This window comes from Podarcis gaigeae (assembly GCF_964106915.1).
Source record: "Podarcis gaigeae genome assembly, chromosome: 2".
Lineage (NCBI taxonomy): Eukaryota > Metazoa > Chordata > Lepidosauria > Squamata > Lacertidae > Podarcis > Podarcis gaigeae.
In genome coordinates, this window is record NC_139679.1 from 101,377,121 (window position 1) to 101,399,450 (window position 22,330).

At 43.5% G+C, this 22,330-nt stretch overlaps 1 long non-coding RNA gene across 1 annotated transcript in view; it reads right to left on the reverse strand.

Annotated features, from left to right (window-relative positions):
- The window catches only part of LOC310838190, a 582,108-nt gene extending 560,056 nt beyond the window's left edge, over positions 1-22,052 (reverse strand). The window contains exon 1 of the long non-coding RNA XR_014560780.1: positions 22,037-22,052. This is a non-coding gene — a long non-coding RNA (uncharacterized lncRNA). The remainder of the gene's footprint in view (positions 1-22,036) is intronic.
- Positions 22,053-22,330: the final 278 nt, after the last annotated feature.

Consider the following 22,330-nt stretch of genomic DNA (forward strand, 5'->3'; position numbering starts at 1 on the left):
ATTCTTGCAAAACCTCTGGAGCAAGGAAAACCAGCTGAGAAATTGCATTTTGAACAGAAGCTCTGGCAGCATCTGATGTGGTGCCCAATGGAGTCAAGGGAAAGGCTGAGCCAGCAGCAGATCACAACCTCATGGAAGGCATTCCCCCGGGCGTGAGATTGGACGTGGTGTGGAGTGGAGATTGGGATCCGGCATGCTGCACCAACCCCTCTTCTTGCCCAAGCATCTGGTTGGGCACTGTGAGAACAGGATGTGAGAAGGGCCACTGGCTCTTCCCTTCAGCATGGCTCTTCTTCTGATCCTCTGCTCTTAAGCTCTATGTGTTGGGGAGGGTACATGGGGACCATAATATATTCATTAACTGAGATGATCCTAAGCTCCAAACCCGTGACTTGTGACCACTTATTTTTGCTCGAGTACTGCCAATCTTGCCTTCAAAGCCTGTGCATCTTGTGCTACTGGCTTCTGCAACAAGGTTGGTGGCAATGCACGAGGGAGCCTTCTCTCTTTGGTGGCTTTGTGTCTGTGGAACTCCTTGCCCCAAGGTTATCACCCTCTTTATATGCGTTCTGCAGGCAATTGAAAGCATCCTGTTACTACAAACAAGGATTTTGACTTACAGTGGTATCTCGGATTACAGACGCTTCAGGTTACAGGCTCCGCTAACCCAGAAATAATACCTCAGGTTAAGAACTTTGCTTCAGGATGAGAACAGAAATCACGCGGCGGCAGCATGGTGGCAGTGAGAGCCCCCATTAGCTAAAGTGGTACCTCAGGTTAAGAACAGTTTCAGGTTAAGAACGGACCTCCAGAACAAATTAAGTTCTTAACCCTAGGTACCACTGTAGTTGCTGCTTAATGTTTTGATTCTGAGTACTCCTCTTTGTGTGATTGATTGATTGATTGATTGATTGCTGCTGTCTTTGGTTTGACATTTTGTGTTCTAATGATGGGGTTACCTTGTGTTCGCTTTTATATTTGTAATATAAATCCAAAACTGAAAGACTCCTTTGTATTAAGAAAGTGGAAATAAAAGAGGCAAGACACAAGTGTGGGGTAAACTAGGGCAGATTTATTAACTATAGCTGAAAAACATATGAACAACAGAACTCAAGAACTTCTAAACTTCTAAGCTGCATAAGGGGGATGAGACCATGTGCAGGAAACCATCCAAAAGCCCTGTCAGACGTCTAAGCCTGTTGGAACTGGATGAGTCCACCCTGCAGTGAGTCAGGCTGGTACTACTCCCAGCCCCTATTCCCCCTGCCACACTCCTAAAGTAAGGAGCGAGGCATTCCTGATTCATACCCTTTCCAAGCTTCTGGACTGACTCCAGCTACCTAGGCTGGACATTGGGTCCTTCTAGGCAGGTAGACGTGTAAAGGGCTCCCTGTGCCAGTTAGGCTTTGCTCAAGCAATCAAGGCCTTCTTGAATTCTGGCATCTGAGTTCCGCCACCCTTGCTTATTTTTCTGGATGGTGACACCTGGCTTTTCCTTCAGTCGTGCTTCCTGGTTTGTCCCTCCCAACAGGGAGCACATGGCTAGAGCAGGGAAAAGGGAAGTCCTGTTGCATGAGCAAAATTGCACTTACACACTGTTGGATACAATTCTGGTGATATCTAATAGCCAACGATGTGGAGAGGGCTGATCTCAGAGCCTCTCTCCCTCCCACCCACCCTCATTGACTGGGACCCAGCAAAGGTTTGTGCAGCTTTGTGTGCACTCAAGAGACAATCATACCCATTTGCTTACACAACAACATTTTCTGTGGCTGCTATTCTAGCACTGTAGACTGCACCTTGCCTTTCCAGTGAGCGAAATAAATAATTCAAAGCATAAACGTATTTGAATTTCAATTTAAAGGGGGGGGGGAATTGTTAATTTCAAAGATGACAGTATTATAGTATATTGTGCTAACATGGGGAAAATATTTCCTGTCTTCAAAAGTGACTTGAATTCCAACTATGTTCAAACATTTCTCATTTGAAAAAGTTTCCCGAAAGCATTAAAAATAGATTCCAGCTGACAGTCACTTCTTATTGAGTTCTGAGAGTGGGGCAGATGATGGTTTTGGATAGAAGGGGTGGGTGAGGGGAGGGATAGACCTGATCACTGAGAAAAATGAACATTTCCGCTGGAACGTTCGTGACAAAAAGAGACAAACTAGACAGAAAAATTGCAAAATAAATTACAGGGCTCTCCTTTTAATCACTAGAAGGTGATAACTTCAAAATTACCTGAGCAAAAGCACAAGGAACTGCAGAAATATAGAGCAGAGTTAAGAATTCTGATCAAAGAAGATAAGCAATTATTTGTACCATGCGAAGAGCTAAAACATTTTTTAAAACAGCTCAGGACTAGGATACGTAACAGATTGGCTTAGCACTTATCACTGCACTCTGTAGGGGTCAGCTTCCTGCAGATACCATTTTATCGGGAAGTCCAGTCTGTATGATTTAGGAACCTGGCCTTTAGCGTGCTGGCACCTACACCTTGGAATGCCCCCCCGTTATGAGGAAATACAGCCAATCACATAAATCAAAACACCTCAAACAAATACCCTCTCCAGAATAACACCGCACCACACAACTGAACCCCTCACTCAATAGATAGCCCCCCAACACCCCATCTCACATTGAAATACCACACGGAAATAAGTTACAGCCATGTTGGTCTGCCATAGTCGAAACAAACAAACAAAAAATTCCTTCCAGTAGCACCTTAGAGACCAAGTTTGTTATTGGTATGAGCTTTCGTGTGCATGCACAGAATAAGAAACTTGAACCCTCATGTCATCCAGTCTTTCTGTTGAGCCACACACACACAAAAAAAAACATTCTGTGTGGTGAAGAAGAAGAAGAAGAGTTTTGATTTGATATCCCGCCTTTCACTCCCTTTAAGGAGTCTCAAAGCGGCTAACATTCTCCTTTCCCTTCCTCCCCCACAACAAACACTCTGTGAGGTGAGTGGGGCTGAGAGACTTCAGAGAAGTGTGACTGGCCCAAGGTCACCCAGCAGCTGCATGTGGAGGAGCGGAGACGCGAACCCGGTTCCCCAGATTATGTGACTACCGCTCTTAACCACTACACCACACTGGCTCTATGCTGGTGAGCCAGCATAAGCACAGCGAAGGATGCTGGAAGGGGGACCCTCCCACTGTTCAACCCATCCTGACAGCTACTGATGTAAACAGCAAAGCAGTGTGGGTCAGTTCACAGGAAGGCTCCTCCAGCAATTTGGTAAGGCTCAGACTTCAGAAGGCAATATAGGACCAGGACAGGACTACACGGGGCAACTTTGATGCTCCCAGTCACTCCGTCCTCTCCATCTGAATTTCTGTCTGAATAGCCAAAATGTGTGAGTGCTAAGAGGGTAAGCAAGCACAATTTATGACATTACATCGTTGTGGATCATGAGATTTGTTTGTTACAGCATCGGCCTTAGCTTCTAATATTCTAGCTTTGTAGAAGAGGAAGCAACACAAGCCTTAACTCTGATTTTAAGCTGGCAAGGTTTGGTTGGGATGTTTATATTTATTTATATTTATATATAATTGTACATAGTTTTAAGGGCTTCTTTCTTTCTTTCTTTCTTTCTTTCTTTCTTTCTTTCTTTCTTTCTTCAATAATCTCATACCAACATTGTACTTTTCACAAGCAGATTTCCAAAAGCGGGTTTTCTTCATGATGTGGCCATTTTTATGAAACTTCCCACCAGCATCTTCAACACGGTTCCGAGACAGGCAGAACAATCAGTTTGTTGAATTACATGTACATTTAAGTACTCCTCCAGAGCCTGTGCCAGTGCGTACAGAATTCTAAGATAACTGTTGGCTTGGACTACAAACATTTCTAGAATTAACCACCAAAGAGAGGGGATTTTTTTCAGAAGGGAGAGGGGGGTCAAAAGGAGGAAAAAATGAACATATTAAAGAGTAAACAAGCAGTAAAAGGACAACCGCAGCAATGCACACAAATAGGCCTTAGGAAAACACACTCACAAATGCACACACCAGCTTTTGGAGTTGGGAAAATGCTTATAAATACCAGAGGTGAAAGCAGTCTCCTAGTATTTTGTCATCTGCGGCAAGCAAGCTGACTTGCGTTGGGGAGCAGCAACGGACAGCAACAAATGCAATTATGCCTTTCTGAAATACCTGTAGGCTTCACTGAAATATCGCCCTAGTTCCTTCAGCCCAAGGGACTGGAAACTGTTTGCATAAAAATAATTAGCCATCAGGCAGCTTCATTGCCAAGACGTGCAAAGGGGCTGTTACATCTAACTGGGCTCAGCCCCATCAGGGTGACAAATTTGTGTCCCTTTCTGTCTTATTCTGACGTTCCTTTCTGAACTCTCACACATCATGTGATATGTTACAGGCCCAAGACCTCAGCAGCACCCATACTGGACACACATAAGGTTTGTTTTTTTAAAAAAAGGTAAAGGACGCCTGGATGGTTAAGTCTAGTCAAAGGCGACTATGGGGTGTGGTGCTCATCTCGCTTTCAGGCCGAGGGAGCTGGTGTTTGTCCACAGACAGCTTTCCAGGTCATGTGGCCAGAAAGACTAAACCACTTCTGGCACAACAGAACACTGTGATGGAAACCAGAACTCATGGAAGCACCGTTTACCTTCCTGTCACAGCGGTACTTATTTATCTACTTATACTGGTGTGCTTTTGAACTCTTAGGTTGGCAGGAGCTGGAACAGAGCAACAGGAGCGCACCCCGTTTGTGGGGATTTGAACTGCCGAGCTTCCGATCAGCAAGCCCAAGGGCCTCAGTGGTTTAGACCACAGCGCCACCCGTGTCCTACACATGAAGAGACGGGTAGGAAAATCATGTCGCTTCACCCCTCTGTCCAGTTGCTAGTCCTGAATGAAAGACACTCATCACGTGCACATATAAGGATGCAATCACTAGCATTCTTACTTGGAAGTCAGGATCGGGAAGAAATCCAATTTGGTTTGAATTTAAATGTGACTCTACCTAACTAACTCACACTACCTGAAACAATATGCAAGCCCAAACACAGCTGTCTTCTGGAATTCATACTTCTCTGAATTTTGCAATTCCATTCTCCAGCCAAGTAACAAAATGCATAAGCTAGGGTAAAGTTGCATTAAAATGCATGTATTCATGGGAATAACATTCAATATGCATTTGTGTTAGAACTTTAAATATTAGGGAAATTACGCTCTACAAAAATGAGTATATCAGGCAAAATTGTGTGCATATATATATATATATAATGGTGCAGTTTGCACGAAAATGCAGATGAATTTTAATGAGGACAATTTGTTAGAAAGTCACCAAGTGTTGTGGAAATGTAGCAGCAGACTTACGACTAGAAAAATGAGAAACTGAGAGAAACCAAAATTGACACGTTCATCTATCCATCCTTACTTGGAAGTTAAGTCCTTCAAAATAATTGTCTTCAGAGAGAATATGTTTAGGGTGAAAGCCTTAATGCACAATACCTACCCTTGAAGGTAAAATCGCATCATAAATAAAATCTCTTAAACATGAAATAAACACTTGAGGCAAACTCAGGCTGCAACCTTTGAAAACCTCTTAGCAAGTAGCTGCTTGCTAAACAAGCTTTAACTTTATATTACTAATGTGTTGCCCCAAATATCTAGCTTACGCTTTGTCATAGAATTTCAGAGTTGGAAGGGACCCAAATGTCATCTAGACCAACCCCCTGCAATGCAGGAATTTCAACTAAATCATCCATGACAGATGGCCATTCAACCTCTGCTTATAAACCTCTAAGGAAGGAGAATCACACGTTACAATTCTGAAAAAGAAATCACAGTGTATTTGCCAAGGTAAGCTTTCCACATTCTTAAAGAGAGAGGAGAAAAAATATTGGCACTGTACGGTGAGATTACTGTATTTTTTGCTCTATAAGACTCACTTTTTCCCTCCTAAAAAGTAAGGGGAAATGTGTGTGCGTCTTATGGAGTGAATGCAGGCTGCGCAGCTATCCCAGAAGCCAGAACACCAAGAGGGATTGCTGCTTTCACTGCGCAGTGATCCTTCTTGCTGTTCTGGCTTCTGAGATTCAGAATTTTTTTTTTCTTGTTTTCCTCCTCCAAAAACTAGGTGTGTCTTGTCGTCTGGTGCTTCTTATAGAGTGAAAAATACGGTATTTTTAATTTCAGACCCTAATAGCAGCTTCACTTGACAGGAGCACCCAGTGGTGACCTCCGGGTCAAGGTAAGTAAAGGGCTAACTAATATCAGTGAGTACATTGGGCTTCTACTCTTCCTTGGGTTTAAATAATACTTTTTTTTGGGGGGGAGCCATTACTTTAATGGCCACTGTTAAGTAGGAAGATATTTGTCAGCCAGTTCAGTTCCTATAATATCCTAAGACTGAGCTATTCTGCAGTTTTTGAAACTGCTTGCATCTGAGAACAATCATATTGGTGAGTGAACTAGGTTCCCCCTTTATTGAAATGTACCCAGGAAAAGATACACAATCAATTATTATATCACATATATTAACAAACTGCAATATTACGTGTGGTGCTATTTTTCTAGAAAAAGAAGTGCTGGAACTCATCATGAACACCATGAACTTACCCCCTTTTCTCTTATAATGGCAATAGCACCCATCTGAGAGGTGCCAAAACTGAGTTCCAGCAATTTCCAGCTAAAAAAAAGCCCTGATTACAGGTCCGTGTGCTCTAGAGAAATTATGTTCTAACTGTTTTAATGGGAAGATGATTATTTACCAGACTGTTGTTATTTCATAAGCCGCCTCTTCTATTCCTTCAACAACTTTTCTGTTGGAGCGATAATCAGATTGCTTTATCAAAATATGTATTTTATTAATTTTAGTAGTGACAATGAGTATTTTTTGAAGCAATGGATATTGAATGATTTTGAAAAGTTTTAACTTTTATGTTGTTGTATTTCAATTCCCTTGAAAAAGGACACAACTGAAAAAATGTCAGCAGTCAGATTAATCCTGGCATGCGTCTGTGAATAAATACATTTTTAACACCCAAGATTCACCTCTTCTTCTTGTTCAGACCAGCAGTATGTCCACAAATTCCATGCCACTTGGGCACAAAAGAAAAAAAACTGCACACAAATGAAGACAGGTTGGGTCTTCGCTGAAATCAGCGGGGAAATGAAAACTGTGGTAAAATATAACAAACGTCTCCTCAAAAATAAAAATGCCAGACAAAACAAAAAATGCTTTCATTTCACACTCCTAGTACTAGGTGAGTTTCCCTGGGGTGAGCATAGAAAAACGCCACCTTTGAAAAGTCTATTATTTATTCCCACATACTGCACCTTAGATGATCTTTGTGAAACCTTCATTAACCCAATGCCCTCCAGATGTTCTGGACTCAAACTCCCATCAGCCCCAGCTAGCCTGGCCGGTGGTCAGAAATGATGGAAGTTGTCATCCAAAACATCTGGAGGGCAGCAGGTTGGCAAAGACTGCCTTTATGTATGCGTTCATGTTTGAATACATGATACCTCCATGATAATCGATGTGCGCTGCTGCTTCACAAAATGGTGGCTTGGGATTGGGAGTTATTTTCATACCCCCCCCCCTTCATGCTTCCACAGCAAGGCAACCTGATAGAAACAATAGTCTTAGTTGGCAGACTTGTGACGGTGGCTTCACACAAGCAGGCAATTGTGTTACAGCTGTAGTTTGTGACACAGAAGGCAGTTCTTTTCCGTTGCATAAACTTATTTATAACTTGGCTCGTATTTTGACTGTAAGTTCCTTATGAACAGGCGTTGTTTATCCTTTTGGTATTTGCCCGCTATGCACCACACTGAGGTCCTGTTTCATGACTGTGGAAACCTGAGAAGATCCTCAATAACAACAATAATAATAACGCACAAAGGAAAAAGGAAAGGGGTGAAGTGTACGAGGTCGTGCTTGGTTGCTTTTGCTCTCCTTTGCCAGATAAAAAGTTTATTGCAAAGTTGCTGCTCGCATGTTGTAACTTTAGGAAGACCCAGTGAAAGTCAGTGACAGCTGCACTGCGGAGGCTGCCAAAGATCGCTCTCGTTGGCTAATTTCCGCCAGTCCTGTTACTACAAGTTCTATCCTGAGCAGCGGCGTTGGCAAGCCTCGAAATTTGCACAAAGTTCAGATTAGTTCACTGCCGTGGAAGTTGCTGGCTCTTCCGCTGCGTCTCCGACCGAGTGGAAATCCATCAGATTAGTTTTTAAGTTGTCTGCTTAACTTTTGGAAGAAGCGTTTGTAGTGAGGGCGAACCTTCGTTTCCTGCAAATCTCGATAGCTAACAATGCAATCCTTCACACGGTAGCGGCCTGCGCGGTGGGGAGATCACTGATGCTCTCCCGGCTTCTGAACACAGTACGTTGCTGGTGCTTAATGGAATGAAATGGGGAAGGAAGAGGAGTGGGGAGATCAGTGTTGTGAGGTGTGGTTCAGCCAATCCAACAGTCTTGTCAGCACAGAGATGAGATCTCCACATCTCACACCTCCCCATATCCCTTCTGTAAGTACTAGCGTCCCTCTTCAACTAGCCACCAGCAGGTTAGTATTTACAAGAATCTACATTGGCTCCCAGTACGTTTCTGAGCACAATTCAAAGTGTTGGCGCTAACCTTGAAAGCCCTGTATACCTGAAGGAGCATCTCCACCCCCTTCATTCGGTCCGGACACTGAGGTCCAGCTTTGAGGGCCTCCTGACAGCTCCTCACTGCAAGAAGTTAGGTTACAGGGAACCAGGCAGAGGACCTTCTCAGTAGTGGCGCCTGCCATGCGGAATGCCCTTCCATCAGTTGTCAAGGAGATAAGCAACTGTACAACTATACAACAGTGGAAGCCACTGAGAGTGGCTGGGGCAACCCAGTCAGATGGGTGAGGTACAAATAAATAAAATTATTATTATAAGTGAGCCTTAAAGTGACACCTGATTAGAATGCAGGATTTGACAAATAAATCTCAGAGTCTCTTGTTGACCATGGACAGTCCTCTGCATGGGCAATTCACCTGCAAGTTTGGTCATAGTGGGAGCTGAGAGGGAGCAGCTTAAACAACATAGAAGCAGGGAGAGACAATAGTATGTTAGCTGAAACACGTTGGGGCACAGAGTCTCTTGCTCTTTTTCTGAGTACTTATGAGGGTTGGCAGTTCTGCTGCCTCTGCTTGAACATCTGTAAATAAAGTGAATATTGGGTGCTACCTGTGCTCTCTCCTCCAAAGTAAAGTAAACAAGATAGCACTGAACTTCAGAACTTCATCCCTGTTTTCTGGCTCCTTAAATATTACTATGGGCACCCCAGTTTCTTAAGAACGCATAATAACATACAAGCAACAAGTAAAAGGGTTCATAAAAAGGCAGACCTAACGATGCATATGGAAAGAAGGAAATACTCTTTCTCCACATATGAATATAAGTGAAATTTGTTTTGTAGGTGTGGGGAATGGAAGCCATATGTCTTGATCTGAAGAAACGGTTTGCAAGCTCTTATGCAGATGGTATCTAACACCTAAAAGAATGAGCCATATCTATCCAGAAGACAAACATTGGAGATGTGGAAGGATATGGCCCATGTTTTGGGGGGAATGCATTAGTATCTAAAAGTACTGGATAATATTGAGGAAATCACAGGATACCAGCTAACATTCAAGCAGATAGTTATCCAGTTTGGCAGCATTAAATGAGGAGTATTTAAGGGTGGGGCGGGCAGAGAAATGATTGCCATCCTAGCTGCAGTGAGTAAATGAACAAGCAGCTCTAACTGGAAACAGAAAAACCTCCATTCATAAGATATTGGCCAAGCATGATTTGGGATGTGGTAGATAATGCTGAAATCTGACAGACATTATTAAATATACAAAGGTGGATAAGAAAGTCTACTTTTTGTTGAAATTTGGTCTATGTTTATTAGGCACTAGAACAAGATAAAAAATTCTGCACTTGGAGTTTTATAATGTAAACTCTTTCTTACTCCTCCTCCTCCTCTAATGAATATATATAGGGTGGAATTGTAGCTTGTGAGGTGGAACAATCTCTCCTCTCCCCTTGCACCGTTCTGAGGGTTTTCCTGAACCCCCAATTTCAGGGGGCAGCAGGGGGCACACAGCAAGGAGGGGAAATCCCTCTTGTGCAGGGCCGGATTTAGGTTTGATGAGGCCCTAAGCTACTGAGGGTAATGGGGCCCTTTATATGTCCACCTGTCCTTTGTCGAAAACACATTGTCGCTGTTTTTCGTGTTGAATATATGCTATATGGTAATTTATGGACCTAATAGGTATCTAAAGCCATTTGCACATGTTGCCCTGCAACCAGTCCATGCAGAATGTAGGCATCCTATATATAGAAATGAGCAAACCAGTGATATTTTAGGGAGCAGGCTAGCAGGCGGGGCCCATGACTTACATCATAAGAGCCTACACAATACAAAACACTGTTGCTGTATGTAGGTTTTATTGTATTTGTTTTTTATCTCATATTTTGGAAATGTTCATCCAGGGTTTTTTCCTTTAATTTTTTTTGGGTGGGCCAAGAGAGTGGGGCACTAAGCTATAGCTTGTTTAGCTTATAGGTAAATTCGGCACTGCTGTAGGGTTTGTGCTGACAGGGCTCTTCACAGGTGAATTGTGTCCATGAAATTTTTTTGCAACAAGCATATAGGAAAAAGGGTTACTTCATTGCTTTTTTATAGATGAAGAAGAAGAAGAAGAAGAAGAAGAAGAAGAAGAAGAAGAAGAAGAAGAAGAAGAAGAAGAAGAAGAAATAATTGCTTGAAAATGATGGCTGGTAGCTGGTGTGCTGTCCCAGCAATGCTATCTGAAACAAAGAAGCAGCACAGCCTTCATTGAGGGAGATGCCAAACAGCTCACAGACACATCTTTCAAAAGAGGAGGATTCATTATCTTACCCCCCCCCCAAAAAAAAAAAGCAGGGGAGGGGATGGAATAAAGAAAGGATCCTTGTGGAAAGAACCTTGAGTTACAACATAAGTTTAAACCTGCTGATATTAACAAATAGATGCAATAAAAGGTGCCTTTTAAAAAAAGAACATTCGGAATTGGCAAGCTTGATGGAAACTGCTGCTTGGTTACTACGGGCAAAATACTGGAAAGCAAAAATAAAAAGGATGGATTGCTGAAATGCGTGACTACGCAGTAATGACCAAATTGATGGATTATATAAAGGGTCCACCTACATGTTGCAGGTCACTTGTAGCTGGTTGTTACCTCTCGTTTTTTATTTTTATTAATTGCAGGTGTGCGAGAGGAGGGCATCCTTGTCAGGAATGCAGCATGCAGGGAGGGAAGGCTTATCTCTTCCCTCCCCATCCTGGGTGAAACTAATATCACCACTCCTGTGTGATTACAACCCTTGGAAAATACTTTTGTAGGTTTGAAAAAATGTGTTCCAAGTACATGGGACCATTAGGGAGAGGAGAGATAAGCCTACCCTCCCTTGCCTGACATCAGTTTTTGCCAGGATGATTCAGGCTTTTACATTTGTCTTATGGTTTTATTCATTCTGGTGTTATGTAATTTTATCCAGATTTTTGTGTGTGTGTTGCATTTTAATATTTGTTAAGACAAACAGTCCTTTCTTTTAAAAGCAACATGCTGTGATTTACCAGGGAAATTCAGTATTCTAAGCTTGTTCATGTTGTCATTTATGTGTCCAAGTTAACTTCTGTTTCTTACTTTTATTTCGTTAAACACTGTTAATAATAATAATAATAATAATAATAATAATAATAATAATAATAATAATGGTATAATGACTAGAAATGAATGAATATGATCTACACTACTATAATTTCCCAATGTTGCATTAATTTAAGTAAAAGGAGAGAGGGGTGCTGTTTGATCCCAACAGATGGAAGAAGGCACACACAAAAATAGAACTGTTTATAAACCATTGGAAGCCATATATACAATTTTGTAAGCCGATTCCTTTTGTATCCATTTTGCAATGTTGTTTATTGCAAATAACCATTGTAAGAATTGTAAGAATGGTCATTTAGGCTACAATTGGATATGCACTTACCTGGGAGTGAGTCCCAGTGAATTTAATAGGACTTACTTCTGAGCTGGCATACATAACATTAGTACTTTGGTCTGTTCATTTTAATTTTTTAGGCCAGCATATATGGTGTTTTTTAAAAAAAATAAAACTTAAGCCGGAGAATATTACAGCAAAGATGCATCTAAATAGCTTCTCTAGTTCTATAGGCATCCTGTCAGAGCAAGAAATTTCCACTTGCACAATGGGACTTTCCCTCCTCTCCTCCCCTTCACACCCCTAGAATCTGTTTCTGAGTTTCCCCACAATCCTCCAGAGCAGATCTGTGGAGGGCGCAGGGTGTGGGGCAGGGGGGAGAGAGAGGGGAAAGTCCCATTGTGCAAGCGGAAATTTCTTGTGCTGACAGGATGCTTACTTCATGCTGCATCTGATACCAGCCACTGATCTTAATGGGTCTATGTATTCTAAGCTTAATTAAGTCTAGATCCAACCTAATACAGCGGTACCTCGGGTTAAGAACTTAATTCATTCTGGGGGTCCGTTCTTAACCTGAAACTGTTCTTAACCTGAGGTACCACTTTAGCTAATGGGACTTCCTGCTGCTGCCGCACCGCCAGAGCACGATTTCTGTTCCCATCCTGAAGCAAATTTCTTAACCTGAGGTACTATTTCTGAGTTAGCGGAGTCTGTAACCTGAAGCATATGTAACATGAAGTGTCTGTAACCCGAGGTACCACTGTACTGTAAGAAATCCTATGTGCCTAATTGTTAGGTTACTGCCAAAGTATTAGAAGGCTCCAAAGGTGTCTTGTGTGAGTCAAAACACACATCTCTCCATTGAAAACAGCTTTCCCTGAATTCTGCAAGTTCCCCATCCTCTGGAGCCTTCATGCCATCCCAGAGGGTCCCCTTAGCCATCCGGAACAGCTTTTCTGAGGGCATGCAGAGGGCTGGAGGGAGAGCAAGGAGCTAGGAAACCTCTGCTCTCCCTTCCCCAGACTCAGCCTTTCAATCTGTACATTCAAAGAGTCAGAGGCATATCTTTATCATGAATAGGTGTTTAGTAGGGGTTGGGACGCGGGTGGCGCTGTGGGTAAAACTTCAGTGTCTAGGACTTGCTAATCGTATGGTCAGCGGTTCGAATCCCCACAGCGGGGTGAGCTCCCGTCGTTTGGTCCCAGCTCCTGCCCACCTAGCAGTTCGAAAGCACCCTTAAGTGCAAGTAGATAAATAGGTACCACTTTATAGCGGGAAGGTACACGGCGTTTCCGTGTGCTGTGCTGGTGCCGGCTCACCAGAGCAGCTTCGTCACGCTGGCCACGTGACCTGGAAGTGTCTCCGGACAGCGCTGGCCCCCGGCCTCTTAAGTGAGATGGGTGCACAACCCTAGAGTCGGACACGACTGGCCCGTACGGGCAGGGGTACCTTTACCTTTACCTTTACCTTTAGTAGGGTATATTTTTTTTGTAAAAGATGAACAACATTCTGATCAAACTGGACTTGCGATCATTGTCTCCCCTCTGCATTCACACATGCAGACAAATTCAGTGTACGTTTGTAGCGTCATATGCTGAAACCTCTCTGCAGTCTGGTACATATACGCTTTCTCAAAACAAGGCTTACTCTCAAGCTGGGAGCTTGGCCTGGAGCAGCAGAAATAATCCTGCTCTGCAAATTATCTGATCATTCAAGCCCTAAATTACATTTCGTTCAAAACAGGGTTATAAATTCAGGTCAATTTACCTCATCTGGGCCTCCCAGGTTTACGAACGATCTAAAGCTCTGCTCAGCTCTTAGCTCTTTTTGCGGGGTGGGGGGTGGGATGGAAGGAAATCTATTGCCGTTTCTTTAACTTCCTGCACCATTCACAGCTCTTTTTCCTTAGTAAAGGAAAAATTCAAGAGTATTCTCCCTCAGCATTTTTGTTGTCTAGTTTTTAGTGTTTTGCATTTTCCTACATTGTAGAACAGGGCCTTGCTTTGTAACCCAGCCCATGGGAAAAGGCAAGTCATGGGGAATGAGTCACAAAACACAGCGTTGCCTTCTTGCCTCCAAACCTACAGGTCTATTTGTGAAATGTAAAGTATGCAGATGGTGGGAGGCATCTTCCTTGGACATTCTTTGAGCATTTTTGTATTTATGCATTTTCTTTAAACACAAACTGAATAAAAGTTCAACCTCCCCACCCCCCATATTGTGTGGAAAGGGACTAGCACAACCACTGAATTGCCAAGTTGGAAGAAATTCCCAGGGGTCAACTAGCTCAAACCCATGCAATGAAGGAACCACAGCTTTAAAATCCCTGTCAAATGGCCTCTCTCCTCTCCTGCTTCCGCTTCTGCCTCTGAGTCTGTACTGCTCTCTGCCACGGTCTCTTCCTGCTCACCAAACCCTGTTGCCTCTTCAGCTTCCGACACCTCCTCCTCCCATTCTGTTCCCTCTTCTCCCTCTGACCACTCACTGTCTTCCCACCACCAATCTCCTGGCTCTGAGTCATCTTCCCTTGGGGGTTCCCCAGCTGGTGCCTCCCCCCATTCCTGTGTCCAGCGAGTCCATGGCATTACCCACTGAAGTAAGTGCATTCAAATTAGTCTTTTGGCCATTGGTTTCAATGGGTCTACTCTGAGTATGAGACAACCCAAATGAAATGCCTTATGGTTGTTGCTGTTTTCTTGGAATTTGTGGAGCCGGTGGTGGTAGGGAGGTAACATTTCATAGAAACGTAGAGTTGCACTGGACCATGAGGAATCTTTTGCCCAACATGGGGTTAACAATTCAGTTTTCAAATTTCTTTGAGGAGAAATGCAGACGAGTACTCTGAATATTGTGCTAAGGAACCTAAAACCATCCTCAACTGTACTACCACTGCGACTTAGTCAGGGTTAGTCAGGATGCTTCAGAAACTCATTTAAAGAAACTGGAATGTACAGTATGGGTAATGCAAAGTTAATAACATATAACTACCCTAAAACAAACTATGTATTTAATGTTTTCATTGCTTTATTACAACAGCCTCTTCCCAAATAAACATTTGTATAACACAATATGTAAACAGAAGGTTACAGCAGAGCAAAACTGTGATGGCAGTAGGGACAGAATTAAGCATATCAAATTGTATTTAGTGTTGTGTTGTATTCAACACTAAATGGGACGCAGGTGGCGCTGTGGGTTAAAGCCTCAGTGCCTAGGACTTGCCGATCGAAAGGTCGGCGGTTCAAATCCCTGCGGCGGGGTGCGCTCCCGCTGCTCGGTCCCAGCGCCTGCCAACCTAGCAGTTCGAAAGCACCTCCGGGTGCAAGTAGATAAATAGGGACCGCTTACCAGCGGGAAGGTAAACGGCGTTTCCGTGTGCGGCTCTGGCTCGCCAGAGCAGCGATGTCACGCTGGCCACGTGACCCGGAAGTGTCTCTGGACAGCGCTGGCCCCTGGCCTCTTAAGTGAGATGGGCGCACAACCCCAGAGTCTGTCAAGACTGGCCCGTACGGGCAGGGGTACCTTTACCTTTACCTTTTTGTATTCACTCCATAACCTATAGTTGGATTAAGAATGCTGCAAACCAGGAAGTAGGTGTTTTGGTTTGTGAACTTTGCCTTGGAATAGGAACATGTTCCGCTTCCTGTTGAGTGTGTTCCATTTGTAAATTGAATCCCCCGTTGCTATGGGAAAGCACGCCTTGGTTTAAGAACACTTTGGTTTAAGAACGGACTTCCGGAACGGATTAGGTTCGTAAACCAAGGTACCACTGTACGCCGTTTGAAAAGATTTAGTGCCCTTGAAAAGAGGTAAAATTTTGTACATAAACCGATTCAATGTCTGTTGCCCTCGAAACTCATTGTCTCATAATATGTTTTTTTTTCCAGAAGGTACTCAAGAGTACGCAGTACCGACACCTCTTTTTGTTGTTGCTAAAAAGTGTGGCACTTACTGTAACAACTTCATGGCAAGTACTGGCACCTAATTTTCTTGCGGGGGGGAACACTCCATAATATACACAGCCTGATTTGGGGGTTGGAAATGCTTTCACATAAACACAACTTTAGAACCTCGTGGGAGATTGTTTATGCTGAATAGAGATTAATGAGAAAGCCTGGCATTTTGAAGTTCCTATAGGTATTTGTTTAGTTTTGACTCTTCTCGGCATAGTAAAAAGATATATTCCCCTCACCCAGTAATTATAGACCTGACCTTTCCATTATTATGTGGGCAAAACTCCCACCAGAATCAAGCGTTGTTTACATCCATCCCAGGCCTTCTTCCCGCTGTAATCCAGTTCCGCTCTTGTGAGCAAGATTCAGATCTTTACTGCCACTTACAGTTTAGTACTGTGATTTTTACCTGAGTGGAAATCTCACTACATTTCCATAGGATCAAAAACCTTTCAGCCTGATCCAAGGGCAGAGGAAGGGGGATGCGGTGGGTGTGGACCGCCCTGGGAGTCACCCCTGAGGGGGGGTGACAAAATGTCAGGCGACACTCACCGTGGGGCCTGCAGCATGCCAGAGCCACGCATCTCTCCTAAGACAGTTTTATTATGTCCTAGGACAGACACGGTGCCTGGGGCATGCACAGGCTCCGCGCTGCCCAAACAATTTGCCCGCTGCCTCCCCCCCCAGCTGTAGGGCAGCTGAGTTGGAGGAGGCAGGCAGACTCTGAAGGCCCTGCAGTGCGCCCCACCCCTAAGGGCACACCTTGCCCCTAAGGGTGGCTCGCCCCACCCCTATGGGCACACCACCCTGGGTGCCAGAGCAGCTTCCTATGTTTTCTTCAGACCTATGTCTCATTGAATTCAATGGGACTTCAACCAGAATGAGGAGCTATTGGAGGTGTACAGTGGCTGCCAGATGCAGTAACCCAAACCTCCTTTTCCTTTCTCTTCCAGGAACACATAATAAAAAGAAGGATGTCAGAGAATTCCAACAAAAGCTGGAACAGGAATGGAAATTATCAGGGTTTGCTTATTTCTCCCATGTGCAGAACAGAAGTCAATCCAGCAGATATGATCTGTGTTCACTACTGCTGCTGTTTTCAGTCTGTAAAGGGTGTGTAATTTATAATTTCCTCCTCCCCATTTGCATTGTTGTTTCCTTTGCAATGAAACAAAAGAGGTGGAATAATGTAACAGGGTAATTTATGTAATTAGTTGCAGAAGTTGCATTATTTCACCACAGCAGACAGTGCAACAAATAGTTTAGTTTTTTGGGTGGAAGATGAACTGCAGCAGTAATCAAACGGTGATGCATGGGACATAGAATGGGAAAAAAACAAAACAAAATGTGGACATTGACATAAGCCTCAGTGGAGTCTCATCTCTCCCTTCTCAGCCAATATTCAGAGCAATATACAACAACTGCAGATAAGGGTCCTGGAGGAATATGGATGGCTAAATAGGAAACATGCACCCACTTGCCACCCCAAACAGTGGGCTGCACTTTGTAGACCTTAGGACTGTTTGGAGATGGTGGCAAAGGGAAGAGGGTTCCATTGAGAAGTAAGCCCATAACCTCCCAAGGTGAAGCTGAACTCATGTGGGGTTAGTTCATGCCTCTTATTTGTCCAATTTGCGAGAAAAAATTAAAATTTTAGTCCAATCCTGCCTTGTATCAGAAAAAAACTCCTGTTTTCAGTTAACATATCAAAGCATTTTGAACGGCATCCCTCCCTTTTCTCCCCGCCCCCCTTAACCAAATGCAAAATGTTAAATTGTTGGCTCGGCATGTAACTCATCAGTCTTTGCAGAACTGAGGGGAAGAAGAAAAGAGAAAGTCAGGGAATTGGTCATTTGTGGTTAGAACAATCAGACTAAAATGGTGATTTGTCCCTCTTTAAGCCTCAACTTTTTGTTATTTCTAAAAGGTTAGAATCTTGCTAGGCCAATTTTCCCTCTCAACCAGTAATCAGCATGTAATTTTTATTGCTATCAGACCTTTTGAAAATGACAGGATTCGCTAAGATCATCAACATGTGTTCTACAAATTGGTACATCCTTCAAACAATCATCTGATTTCTTTTGGGAAGGAAATAATTTCTTTTGGGAAAGAAATGAGTTTTTTTCGAGGTAGGCCCCATGCATTGCCCCAAAGAACAGTGTAGGGAAATCAAAATGGCGCTAATGATAATAAACAGGCTTGCCTCTCTTTGTGGAGAAGTTCAAGAGATCTTTAACATGATTATGTTTATTGATATGTACTCCTTTTATGGAAACAGGGGGCGAGCTTCATAGCTGCTGCATAACTGCAGTCATATTTGTGGTACAGCAGTTGCCTTGCATGTAGAAGGGCTTGGTTTCCATCCTCTGTGTCTCCCAGATAGATCTGAGGAAAGCCCTTGCAAACATTTTGGAGGGAAAATATATAGAGCTCTTGTGCTTGCTTGGGACAGTTTAAACGTTGATAATTGCAGCAAAAGAAAACAAAATTCAAATGGACAAAAAAAGAGAGCTGTGTTTGGCATCAACAGCAAACGGTTCCCAAGAAATAGATGTGTAACCAAGGGTTATTTCTGAATTCTTGAAAATTGCCTGTAATAAGTATTTTTAAAATACACCAAGCTAACCACTGAAAGTAGCATAGTGCCAAGTCTCCTATCCCCATCTTGATGTGGGATGGGTGTTAAGCTTGCTTCAAGCATTGAGAAAAAACAATGCAAACAAAAAACAAAAAACCCCAGCAAGCTCAGAGGGATAAAAAGGAAATAAATGTTGATTTCCTATACTCGTGCTAGTTATATGTTTTCATTTCCTTATAGCAGAGGACAAAACTGCCAAAACTGATAGGTAGCTCTGCCCGGAAAAAGGAAACGGAAAGAAATGAAATTGACAAATCCTTCTACTCCTAGTATGATCTACTTATATCATTGTTGAATAATAAAACACTGACCTGTGCCCTCTCTTTCTCTCTAGCCCAACTCATAGGGTTGTTGTGAGGAGATAAAGGCATGACTCAATGTATCTCCCTGTAGCTCTTTGGAAACAGAATAATCTAACAAATAAATAAGTAAAATAACTTGGGATGGACTTTGACAGTGGGTTCCCCCTCCTCCCGACACCTAGAAGTTACTTATTGTCTATGTTTCATTGCTTTCAAGGAGTAGCAATAAAGAATTCATAGTTAACAGCTTACACATGTAACAAGGGTATAGAAGTTTGTAAGGTGTTACTTAGCAACATTCACTGACAGACCGTCAATAGCTAACTAGAGGAGTAAAGGAAAAACTCAGCCAAGGCATCAAAATAGCAGATTTAAGTCACTGACTGTGTCTAAAAGATTGCCACTGTTGCTGTGAATTTCTCTTAGTGCTATTCCCATCAAACCACTTGGGTCTGATAACTTGGCTACACACACAGGTGCGGTGAACACGTGAAGCCCACCTTGATGAGTTTGTGGGTATTTTTTTACATGCCTCCATATCACCTATAGCTTGGGCAAATAATATACTCTACATATAATTTCATGGCATGGAAATGTAGAATTAATAGGGCAAGGTGTGTGTTGGATGGAAGCATGTGGATAGAAGGCTCCATATTATTCTACCACAATGAATGAATACATCTACATGTGGTACTTTTTTTTGTAAAAGAGTCAAGTGCCACTACTCATAGCTTGGTCAAAGTACCACGGGTACCACCACAAAATGGCAGCTTGTGGTATTTTTTTAAAAAGTGATGGTGCTCCATACCACTAAGTACATAACATCACTCAAGAGCACAAGCCAGTTTGAGCATATTAGACAAATCCTGGCCCAATTGCACTGCCAATCAGTTTCCAGGCCGTATTCAAAGTGCTGGTTTTGACCTATGAAGTCTTAACTGGCTCAGGACCGCAATACCTCAAGGACCACCTCTCCCCATATGAGCCAGCCTGGAACCTGAGGTGATTAACCAAGGCCCTTCTTCGTGTGCCTTATCCATGAGGGATCCGGTGGGTGGCAAAACAAGAACAGGCCTTTTTTGCAGTGGCTACCTGATTGTGGAATGCTCTCCCTAGCAGTCTGAAGCATTGCGGAAGTAGTGAGGAAAATATTTCCATTCACTGGCTTCTCCAGTTTTCTGATGTGATTAGGGGGTGCTGTATAATTCTCTTTACTGTTTGGCAGGATGTACATGGATGCAGGTTCCCCCTCCTTCCAACAGCTAGAAGTTACTTATTGTCTAAGTTTCATTGCTTTCAAGGAGTAGCAATAAAGAATTCATAGTTAACAGCTTACACATGTAACAAGGGTATAGAAGTTTGTAAGGTGTTACATGCATCCATGGATGCATGGTGCATACATGGATGCATGGTGCTGTGGGTTAAACCACAGAGCCTAGGACTTGCCGATCAGAAGTTCGGCGGTTCGAATCCCCGCGACGGGGTGAGCTCCCGTTGCTCGGTTCCTGCTCCTGCCAACCTAGTAGTTTGAAAGCATGTCAAAGTGCAAGTAGATAAATAGGTACCGTTCTGGCGGGAAGGTAAATGGCGTTTCTGTGCACTGCTCTGCTTTGCCAGAAGTGGCTTAGTCATGCTGGCCACATGACCAGGAAGCTGTACGCCAGCTCCCTCGGCTACTAAAGCAAGATGAGTGCCGCAACCCCAGAGTCGGCCACGACTGGATCTAATGGTCAGGGGTCCCTTTACCTTTAGGATGTAAAAACTGATCAGTTCTGGAGTACCGAAAGATTGCCTGAATTAAATGTGGCTAGCAAGGAATACCGTATTGGCCTGAATATAAGCCTCACTTTTTTCTCAAATTCTGACTGTGAAAAGTTAAAGTGCAGCTTATATTCGTGACTTTATGGTATGCAGCCAGGAGTGTGGGGCAAACAGCACCAGGAGCGTGACAAAGTGGCACCCGCCCTGTGCGTAGTCCCCTTTCCGAGGAAGGAGAAAGGCCACCGGCAATATAGCATGGCTGCCCCAGGATGCATCCAGGAGCAGTGAGGAATCAAGCAGCCTACATTCAGGTATTTTTTCTCTCCCCCCCCGCCCCAATTTTAAAGGTGCGGCTTATATTCGGGTGCAGTTTATATTTGGGCCAATACGATACTGCTGGAAATGCAATGTGCTAATGGCCATGACCTAATAACCTAATAACTCTAGAAAATCTTCACTTCATGACACTAATAGCACCACCCTCTACTTTATAGGGATTGAGGGAGAAATTTGGTTTGGCTTGTACCTTAACACAAACCTACCTAATCGGTACTTCCTGAAACAATTTGTGATACAGAAATGAATATATTAGGAGAAACGACTTGCGGAAATGTGCGTGTTATGGTTTAATGTGCACTAAAACAATTTGAATACTTTTTCTTTAATTGCAAACTGATATGGGCAAGAGCGCTTGTGTCGCCGGCCTGCCTCATTGTCACAAGCTGTCACTGCCTTTCACCTGGTCTTCCTCTCCAGGACCAATCTTCAGCATTGCTCAGTAGGAGAAGACGAGGCAAGTGGAGGCTGGAATTCTTCCTTGCTCTTTCTGCTGCTTTCACCTGCTGCTTGGATAGGGCAGGAGGATAGGAAGCAACAGCAAGGAGGAGATGGAGGGCCTCTGGGGACCAGCAGTGTTCTCCTTGCTGCAGCAGGTGCCCTGCAATACTGACCCTTGATACCAACTCTGAATTCTTCTAATCTCTGCTTGCAAGTCCAAGTTAGCTTGCTTTTATCAAAGGCACAAGTGTGTTTCCACACCGATGAGAAACGCCTTCCCCAATGCATAAAATAATTGCTCTTGGTCTCCTTCTGATCTCAACATAGCCAGCCGGATCATAACCATCTTGCAGCCAACAAAACTCCAAGATTGTTCATGCCCTGTCACTTCCAGTGGATGAGCCCTGGACCAATAAAATGAATAGTTTATTTCCCTACCCACATCTATCACACTAGGTAAAGGTAAAGGGACCCCTGACCATTAGGTCCAGTCATGGCCGACTCTGGGGTTGTGGCGCTCATCTCACTTTATTGGCCGAGGAAGCCGGCGTACAGCTTCCGGGTCATGTGGCCAGCAAGACTAAGCCACTACTGGCGAACCATAGCAGCGCACAGAAATGTTGTTTACTTTCCCGCCGGAGCGGTACCTATTTATCTACTTGCACTGCATGCTTTTGAACTGCTAGGTTGGCAGGAGCTGGGACCGAGCAACGGGAGCTCACCCCACCACGGAGATTTGAACCGCCAGCCTTCTGATCGGCAAGTCCTATGCTCTGTGGTTTAATCCTCAGTGCTTCCCGCGTCTATCACACTACATTAGTACTATTGACTTAATGCTACAGTAGCTTATCCCAATCATCCTGCCTAATGTGACACATTTTTTGGATTAACACAATCTGCAGGTGTCAGTAGGATAGTCCTA